Consider the following 10,427-nt stretch of genomic DNA (forward strand, 5'->3'; position numbering starts at 1 on the left):
ATTATTTATTTAATGAGTATATGCCGCGGTTGGGCGTGAAACCGCGGCATATACCTATATTATACCGCGGTTAAGTAGTGAACCGCGGTAGATTCCCCCGTTCAGAGTTAAAAATTAAAACTTTGAACAGTGATCGTCTTCTTCGCGTGCCTCACTGTTTTCGCGTTTTCTTCTTCTCCGAACCACCAATCATCTCAGATATTGCGTTTTTCACCGTTTAAACTCAAGATTGTTCGGTCATTATTCATTTTTGACGATAAAAACGAGTTTTACCCGATCAAAATCGTGATTTCGTTGCGTTTTTCACCCTCTCCGCCGCCGTTGTGTTGCGTTTTTCACCCTCTCCGCCGCCGTTCCTCTTCTAGGTATTTATGTCTTTTTGCATTCTTAACGTGATTTCTTCATTAGTTTTTGCATAATGCTATAGTTTTGATAATGTATGAAGTTTCTATAGTTTTGGTAATGTATGGTATAATTTTTGCTTTAATTTTGATAATGCATGAAATTGTTATAGTTTTGGTAATGTATGGAATGGTTTTTGCTATAGTTTTGGTAATGTGTGTTGTAGTTCTTGTATTATTTATAAACCTTAAAATATTATTTATGTAATATTTAGGAATATGGATCGAAATTGGATTAATTTACCACGTATTAGTGCTGAGTACGAGAGAGGTGTAGAGGAATTTATACAATTTGCGCAACGTAATGAGGGGAGAACTGATGATGAAGTGAAGTTTAGATGTCCTTGTGTGAACTGTTTGAATGGGAGAAAGTTGAACGCAACTCAAATTAGAGAACATCTTATATGTGATGGTTTTCTAAGATGCTATACAACATGGATCTGGCACGGCGAAGAAATGGATTTTCCCACTGACTCTCAAAGTGTAAATGTTACTGATTCCACCATGGAAGAAGATCGACCGGATGAAGACAAATTGGAGGACATGATCCGCGATGTTGGAGCAGAAAATTTTGCCAAAGCTCATGTGTATGAGACGATGTCGACTGATGCAGAAACACCTTTGTATGTCGGTTCAACTAAGTTCACACGTTTATCAGCGGTGTTAAGGCTCATGAATTTGAAGGCGAGCAATGGATGGACTGATAAGAGTTTTACAGAACTGTTGACGTTGTTGAATGAAATGTTGCCAGATGGAAATACACTGCCCACTCGTAATTATGATGCGAAGAAAATTCTTTGTCCAATGGGTATGGAGTATAAAAGGATACATGCTTGTCCCAATGACTGCATTTTGTATAGGAAAGAGTTTGAATTTTTGACAAAGTGTCCAAAATGTGGCTTATCACGATACAAGTCAAAAAACAATAGTGAAGATAATGGTCGGATAGAAAAAAATGGATCTGCTTTGAAAGTAGTTTGGTACCTTCCAATAGTGCCCAGACTTAAGCGTTTGTTTGCGAATCCCAAAGATGCTAAAAATCTTAGATGGCATGCAGATGAGAGAAAAATTAACGGGCTGCTTCGTCATCCAGCTGATTCAAAGCAATGGAAAAATATTGATCGACAATTCCCCGAATTTGGTAAAGAGTGTAGAAATCTTAGGCTTGGTTTAGCCACTGATGGAATGAACCCATTTGGTAATCTGAGTACCATTTGGTTAAACCAGTTTCTGACCCCTCGGTATGAAATTCTTCTTTACACTTCTCAATTTTAAAGGTTTTTGATGTCAAAACTTATCTTATCTTTTCATGTAACAACAGACGCAGACACAACAGAAGATTCCTCTATCTGAGGATGACCCTCTTTCTTCATTGCATCTACTTGCTGACATCCTTGATGATAAGCCTTTGGAGGTTGAGTATGATGCTAATGTATTTGGGCATGGCTCTGAGGTCCCAATATACCTTAATAGCCAAGATGTCCGTGAGCTTGCGTCGGGAACACAAGAGTTGAATATTTCAATTATTCAACTATGGACGATGTAAGTCTATGACCAATTATTTATATATAAAATTGATTTATATATCAAGTATCCTTATATCAAAGTTAATTTTTGATTTCAGGTATATGTCTGGGGTCACTAATAAGTTGGGGCGTTCTGATGATTATGGATTCATTGATCCCCAAGAAATTCATGAATCAAATGATTTTGACCATATCAACATGAGTCTGATAAGAAGTTTTGGAAGGGGCAAGAAAATATACTTTTTGCCTTATATATCCGGGTAAGTCAACTTTGTTAACATAATAATGTTCCATATGTGATTTTAATATTTAATAGTTACGTTATTATGAATTTCAGGCGCCATTGGCAACTTTTTGTTATGTCTATGCAAGACAACTATGCTTTGTGGTTCTGCTCATTGCACAGGCCTCCTCCCACACAACTCAAACAAGCAATTGATTGGTAAGAACCTCAATGTTTGGACTTTCTTTGTTATATAACTGAATGCTAAAACCTTTTTTTATATACAGTTCTATTCCAGCAAGTATGATGATGGACGGGAGATCAATTGTTAAGAGTAGAAAGATTGCTTGGATTTCTCTCAAGGTTTGACATATGCTAAAGTCATACTTTGTTATAATTGTTTTATAACAAATGTTATTCACTAACTATTATCAACTGTGATGATATATTGTAGTGTAACAGACAAAATGGGTCATATGAGTGTGGATACTATGTAATGTATTGGATGACCCATATTGTTCGTTCTCACATCACAAGTCGCTGGGAAACGGTAATATTTAACTTTAACAAATTTTGATTTTTTAACAAATGTTGAATTCATATACACTAATTAAAATGAATTGTCTTTTGTAGAGATTCAAGACTACTACACTAGTTCCTGAGAAGTCACTATTATTCATTAGGAACGCTGCTGCGAAGTATATAGTTAGATTATACAATAGCTCTTAGATTTAGATTTAAACAATGCATTTGATTAGATAGAATTTTCTTAGACTTTGTACTTTATTTGATGTTGAAATACATTTGAACACGTGTTTGTTATGTTGAAATTGAGATTGTGTACATGTTTTTATATGCAGGTCTGTTTTTGTGGTAGTGGATATCACAAAAACAGACCTGCAATTTTAAAAAACTGCAGGGGAATATGCCGCGGTTCTAACCACAACCGCGGCATATAGTGCTTCGTTTTTTTTTAAAAACGAGACATATGGCCGCGGTTTTGACACTAACCGCGGCATATTCTTCGGTCTATATGCCGCGGTTGAACCGCGGCATATCGTGTATTTTTTAATTTTTTTTTTAAAAAAAATGAATTTAGGCAGCGGTTTCCTATACAACCGCGGCATATTCCTCAAGTTATATACCGCGGTTTTAACCGCGGCCTAAAGTGTCTGACTTACTACCGCGGCTGAATATGCCGCGGTTCCTAAACCGCGACGTATAGTGAAAATGAACCGCGGTAAAAGCCCCTCGCTGCACTAGTGACAAACAAATCAAAAAAGCAAAAACATACACCGACAACCTATTCAATATTATTTAACCATAAAATATAACATAAAAATTTAAAGGGTTAAATATGTTTTTAGTCCCTAAACTAGCCGTTTCTGGTTTTCGTCCCTCTTTCAAAGTAAGGTACAATTTGGTCCTCATTCTTTTCGAAAACGTTCGTTTTAGTCCTCGAAAACTAAACCGTTTAAAAATTTGGTCCTCGTTTAGCAACAAAATGAGGACTAAAACCAAAGTTCTGAGGACTAAAACGAACGTTTCGAAAAGAATGAGGACCAAATTGTACCTTACTTTGAAAGAGGGACGAAAACCAGAAACGGCTAATAGTTTAGAGACTAAAAACATATTTAACCCAAATTTAAATTATAGATTATATAAATGAATATAAAATGTGTATTATTATGAATATAATGTACATGTCTTGATGGTGAGGTGAAAAGTGTTTGTGTCAGGAAAAGGTGAGGGTATATGGGAGTTGACATTGAAGATTTCAATTGTAGTATCTAGTGTAGTGATGAATTTGATGTAACCGGAAGTAGGATTGACAAAATGGACTATTCAGTTCAATTTGTTTTTATGGGTTAGTTAGTTAGTGAATTAATTTTGGTTCATTTATTAATGAGTCGAAAAAAATTTAAATTTGATCCGATTTATTATGAGTTGGTGGATTAAACAGGCTGGTTTATTTAATTACAAGTTTTTTTAAATACAAAAAAATTACAATATTTTTGTAATGTAGATTCAAATAAATTTCACTTCAAAACGATCTTAAACCCCAAAAACAATTCAAAATCAAAAAAAGTAACATACAACTTAAATGTAATCCAAAAGTAAACTCAAAAAACAAATAAATAAGTTTATAATATTGATAATTTTTGTGTCACTTATCCACATTTATAAGATTAAAGTCTTGAATGGAAAAAATTATAATATTTTTTTTCTTAAAACATTTTTTTCTTTATTCCCATTTATAATACAATAAAAAATGTTAACAAATAATATTGAAACAATAAATAATAAATAATTAAATTAATGAGTTGGTGAGCCAACCCAGGTGAATTGGGTTCTAAGTGAACCGGGTTAAAAATTGACCCGTATAAAAAAAGTTTTTTTTTTTCAAATCCAACCTGACCTAAACCCCTGGTAGGTACGATTGGCTCACAGATTCTAACCTATTTTGATAACACTGGTTGTAGGATAGACGAATTGTACTAGGAAAGCTCTCAATGAGAGTAATGAAAAGTTACACTTTTGTACTTTGATTGTAAAACTCGAGGAGAATCAGGGGAAGAAAATTTTGTCCAAAGACTTTAATGCAATACGAAGGAAAGAGTTGGTTTCACTTAGGGCTTGTTCTTTTGAGTGGATTTGAGGGGATTTGAGAGGATTTGAAGATAAATTTTTTTGTCGTTTATTTGAGTGAATTTAGAGGTAAATGAGAGTGAATTTGAAAATAATTTTTTTTAATTTGTCACATCAATACAATTTTATACTAATTCTGACAAATTTTATTTCCAATTTCACTCTCATTTACCTCCAAATTCACTCAAATAAACGACAAAAAAATTTATCTTCAAATCCTCTCAAATCCACTCCCTCAAATTCACTCAAAAGAACAAGATCTTAGAGATAAGATGGTTTTGATGGTAAGTTATGTGCGGAGTTATGTTTATATTGATAATTGAATTTCTGGACTGAGATTACACATGAATTGTTATTGTTGGATGAGACAACAATTGTGATTGATTGTTAATATTGAATGAATTGATGAAAAGACTAAGATGGAGTTTGGTGTGATAATTTTATCGGTGATATAAATTATGTTAATTATTATGTTTTGTTAAGTTAGTTGACATTTGCATTTTTTGTTGTGGTTTTCTTTTTTGTGATAATCATATAATTTTTGTTAAAAAGAATTTATGAGATTACCCGATATTTTTGAGGTACAAAAAACTAAGAAATTACACATGAAATTTTTTTTTATTTTAAATATATTTAAAACAATGTTATGGTTACATGTTTTTATTATTTTATCCATTATTTTCCTTACAGCTGTTAAAAATTCAAATATAAAAAGATTAAATAATGTCAACAATATATGTCCTTTTAAAAAAAATCTCAAATTGACTTTTTTTATGTTTTAATTTAATTATTTTTTTCAAAAATTTGATGTAAACATGTTATTTCTTTTAATACGAAATTAACACATTAAAAAAGTGTTATGTTTATGTTTTTTTTAATATTTTTTATTTTTAAAATAAAATAAAAAATTTGGTTCGTGTACGTTAAATATATAATCTTAATTTTAATTTAGTCATATATTTTCATTTTTTAAATTTTTTTTAAAATGAAGCAATTTTTTTTCTATTCAAATTAATCTAAAGTTTAATTTTTGTATAAATATTATATAAATATAATATTAAAATTGATATTTTTATTAAATATTTTTAACAATAAATAATTGCTTATATTTATATTGAATTTTATTTAAATTTTTTTATCAAATTTTAAACTTATTTATTTTAAATTGTTATAAAAGAATTTAATGTTTTTATTTTTTAATTTTACATTTAAATTTGTAAAATTGTTATTTTTAAACCAACATAAAAATTATTAAATTTTAAACATTTTGAAAATATACAATTATTTAAAAGAATTGAAAAGATTGATAAATTTATTTTATTTTATGAAATATAATTAATAAATAAGTTTAGCATATTTGTTAGTTTAGTTGAAATTAATTTTGAATTTTTTACTAACAACTTTAAAACGTTTTTAAATAAAATTTAATATAAAATATAAATATAAATAAATTTAATCTTGTTAAAAATATTTAATAAAAATATTAATTTTTATAAAAATATTTATATAATATTTGTATAAAAATTACATTTTGTTTCAATTTGAAGAGATGAAATTGTTTAACTTTTAAAAAATTAAAATTGAATTAAAACAAAATAAAAATGATGATGATTATTACTGTCACATCACATTATTATGATTATGTGACAACAATTTTTTTTAAATAAAAAATAATATTTAAAAGATAAAAAAAAATCATAAAGTGACATTTAACACTTTTCTAATTGTTATAAAATATATTTGTTATCGGGTGGATGTTTTGTTGACTAAGTCTTGAGTATTAATGCTCGTCTAATGCTTGTCTTCATATAATTGGTTTTTTCTTTCCAGCATTCAGTCAAACTATGAGGTTATCTATAAAAGGTACTCCAATATGAGATTATCTATTAAAGATATTTTGATGTCGAAGTCAATATAGATTTGATGAGTTCAGGTAATAATTGTAATCTCGTACCTATTTATCTCAAACATGTATTTATAAAGTTCATAATGAGTTTTTTTTTTTATTATTGATGACCTAATTGGTATTAATCATGTATTGTTATAAATTAATTTTTGCCAAGTTTAATTGTTATTTAAGAATGATTGTTCAGTTTATATGGTACAACCATTTGGCCATTAGGTGTTCTTATTGATGTATATGGTACAACCATTTGGCCATTAGGTGTTCTTATTGATGTATCTAACTGTGTGGATCATTCGATTAATTGATCATACAATACATATACGTATGACATAATTAAAAAAAAATTAGATATTTTATACATAGATGAAAAAAGATGTTCTCTTGTAGAGACAAATAGAAGAAGCATAATGAGAGGAAAAATAAGGAAAAAAGCATGATTGGTTTAGGTAATTAGAAAGCGATGGAGTAAATTATTTAAAATCCTAATCTAGAAAAATGTGACGTCGTGGAGAATGAGAGAGAAAGAAGTAACTTAGGGTTTTGAGGAGTGATAAAGACAAAATGAGTAAGTTTTAAATTGGATTTCACATGTAAGGAGCACGCTTTGAGCTTTGAGAGAACCTCTCGTCGTGCACAAAGAGACCCACATATATATTTTAATTTATTTTTTTAGAAATTTTTTTTCAATTATTGTAAGTGTGATATATGGCAAAAGTTATCATTTATTCTTTTCAAATTATATTATTTATAGATTAATATTTTGTAACAAAATAATGACTAAAAAAGTTGAATTAGATGTACAATCTATGTACAAAAGGGACCGATGAAATAAATACAATCCAATTCTTTTTCTTTAAGAAAATATGAGCGGTTAACCTTTATTTTAGAGTTTTTCTTGTAATTTTTTTAATATTTATAAAACTTAAAATTGGAGCTTTATTTGTGTAGAATGAGCATAGTAAAACTTTTATGAACAATTTATTGATATTGATATTATGTTAGTTTCTTTATTTCTTAAGAGCAATAATTACAATTTTAGTTTTAATTTTATTTTAAGTAAAATACTTAGACCGTGTTTATTTTCATAGATTTATTGTATGAATGGATGGGTAAGCAAACAAGTAAATATTGTGTTCACTTCTTATGATTTGAATGAATTTGAGATGATGGATTTGCAGGATCTTACCATTCGTTCCAGTGACGAAATTTGAAAGTGTGGGTGTTGCTTTTACACACTTATCTTCCATTTATTTGTTTGCGTCTTAGTACAACTATAAGGTTTGTAGTTTGTCATCTAATAAAGTCCATTTTGATCTGATTTTGTATGTCTATTGTCATGAATAAATCAATTCTTTCCTAGTTTTAATCTTGTTTTCTCCACAAGTTTAGTGTGTTTTTTTATTATTTTGTAATTTAGTTGTGTTATGTTTGTCTTACCTCTAATATCTTTGTTTAAATGTGTGAAATAAATGAACAAGGAACAATTTTAGTAAAGGAAAACAGGTAAGAACTCAAGAAAGCATGTTTTGGACAAGAAAAAGTTAACATGATTAAATACTCGCGTTGGGCACCATTGGGATCACGCCTAGTGTTTCATTTATAGAGTGTTGTTAAACTGCCTGGGATTGAGCGCCATATTTGTAGGGTTAAGCGCCAACAACCCCTACACAAGTAGCGTTGAACGGTGAAAAGGTGGTGTTGAGCGCCAATTAATGCGACAAAACTTGCATTAAGCAATAAAAAATAGCATTGGACGGTGGTTTGACAAAGAACCCCTTTTGCATTTTAACTAATGATGTTGAGCGGTGACGTCACTGACATGTTAAATTGAGAATTTAAACATGTTTTTCGGGAGGTTTAAGGACATTATCTTCTCTCACTCTTCATTCTTCACCCGTAGCAACTTGGAGAGGCCCTTAGAGGTTGCTTGGGGTGCTGGGAAGCTCTCCTCCTCCTCCTTAGACATTAATCTTCGTTAATGGTGATTTTACCGTTTTTAGATTGAGAAGGAAGATGAGTCACAGATTAAAGATCGAAATACAAAAAGAAAGCACGATTGGAACATGAAGTAGATGCAAAGAACATTGGGGAAGGGCATGCATCTCTCTTTGGTTTTACTTTCTTCCTCATCTCTTCAATTTGTAAACCATAGGTTATGTACCATGGAGAACTACTCTATTTGATGATATTTTATGTAACAAACTAAATCTTGTGTATTTTTTTATGCTAATACATATGTTTTTCCATTTCAAAGTTAGTATTTGCAATAAGAGGGATCTGAGTGAGGTTATCTAGGAAATCTATTTTAATCATTTTGCATATTATATTTTTTGTTTGGTTGGTATGCCTTTGTTTATGTTATGAATTTTTTTCATTTCTCTTTGTTTTTGTTTTTCAATTTTCTTCTTTGTTCTTATGTTTATGTTTTCAATTCTCAAATCTTATTCTATATCAAAATTGGGCTAACTTGTCTATTTGAGTATTTGTTGTGTTCTTATGAGTGCAAGGTATTGACGAAAATGAAAAGAAGGCAGGGGAGGCAGGGGGCATTGGTTCAACATGTGACCCACCAAAAAAGAGTTTACGTTTCTTTCTTTTTCTGTTTTTAACTTATTGTTTTCTTTTATAGTAAAAGCATGACTTGGCTTATATGACATGCATGATGCAATTGGTTTGATGACTTTGAGTTAGTGTTGCATGACAATAAAGAAAACCATTTGTGTTTGTTAATGAGTTGATTTTGGATTACATTAAGAGTATGATGTGGTTTTGTGAAAACTTATGCTTGTGGTTGTACTTTTGTTTGTATGCTAAGAATGTTGTGAAAATTTTTACTGCAGTTAATGATTGTGGCATGGTATATGTATATGATAATCTTAGGAAACCAAAGAACTTAACCGAATGAGATTTTATGCCTCTGAGTTATATTTATTGAGTACTATTACTTTTGGCTTACAATTAACTTTGTGTGAGTTTCATAGCTAGTTACTTTTCATTTGTTTGCTTACATATAAACAAGGCAATTTTCTTTCCTTCCTTGCATCATTTTTTTAACCAAAAAGCCAACCTTGTTTTTCAATACTTAAATCTTTGTCCAACCTTTTGAGCTAAAAAGAAAACATCATTCATCTTTGAATCCTTAAGCCTTATTGAAATCATTTAACCATCGCGCCTTAAGTGGAGAGAGCAAACTTTTCATGATCGAGTGTGAGAAAAGTTAAAAACATAGAAAAAGCATGAGGAACATATTAGAAATGGTTATGGTTAATTTGGTGATTTTTGTAAATATGTCATATATAAAAGAAACAGAAGAAAAAAACGAATAAAATAACGACAATGTGGTGTTTTAGTTTTCAAATAGAAAAAGCTATTAGTGTTGATAAAATTACTCGGTTGTTGAGTGGTCCTAATAAAATTTTAAACATTGGCAATAGCTAGCTACTAGTATCTTTAATTCATATTTTTTTAGAAATTTTATCTAGAATTATATTTTTCTAAGGATAGAATAATGATATTTCTTAACATCAGAAGCACAACTATTTTTATTGAATAGTTTTTCTTACAATCAATAGTACTAAATTTTGTCATTATTAAGGATGTCTAAAATCAAACTGGTCCAAAAGAAAATGTATACTAATGAAGAAAACGTAATTAGGCCTAAAAGTTTAAAATTGATAAAAACAGTTTTTTCTTTGAATTTCTAATTAACGGTTACCTAACTA

The sequence above is a fragment of the Vigna umbellata genome, chromosome 5, assembly GCF_029865625.1.
Source record: "Vigna umbellata cultivar VRB3 chromosome 5, Vumbellata_1.0, whole genome shotgun sequence".
In the NCBI taxonomy this organism is placed as follows: domain Eukaryota; kingdom Viridiplantae; phylum Streptophyta; class Magnoliopsida; order Fabales; family Fabaceae; genus Vigna; species Vigna umbellata.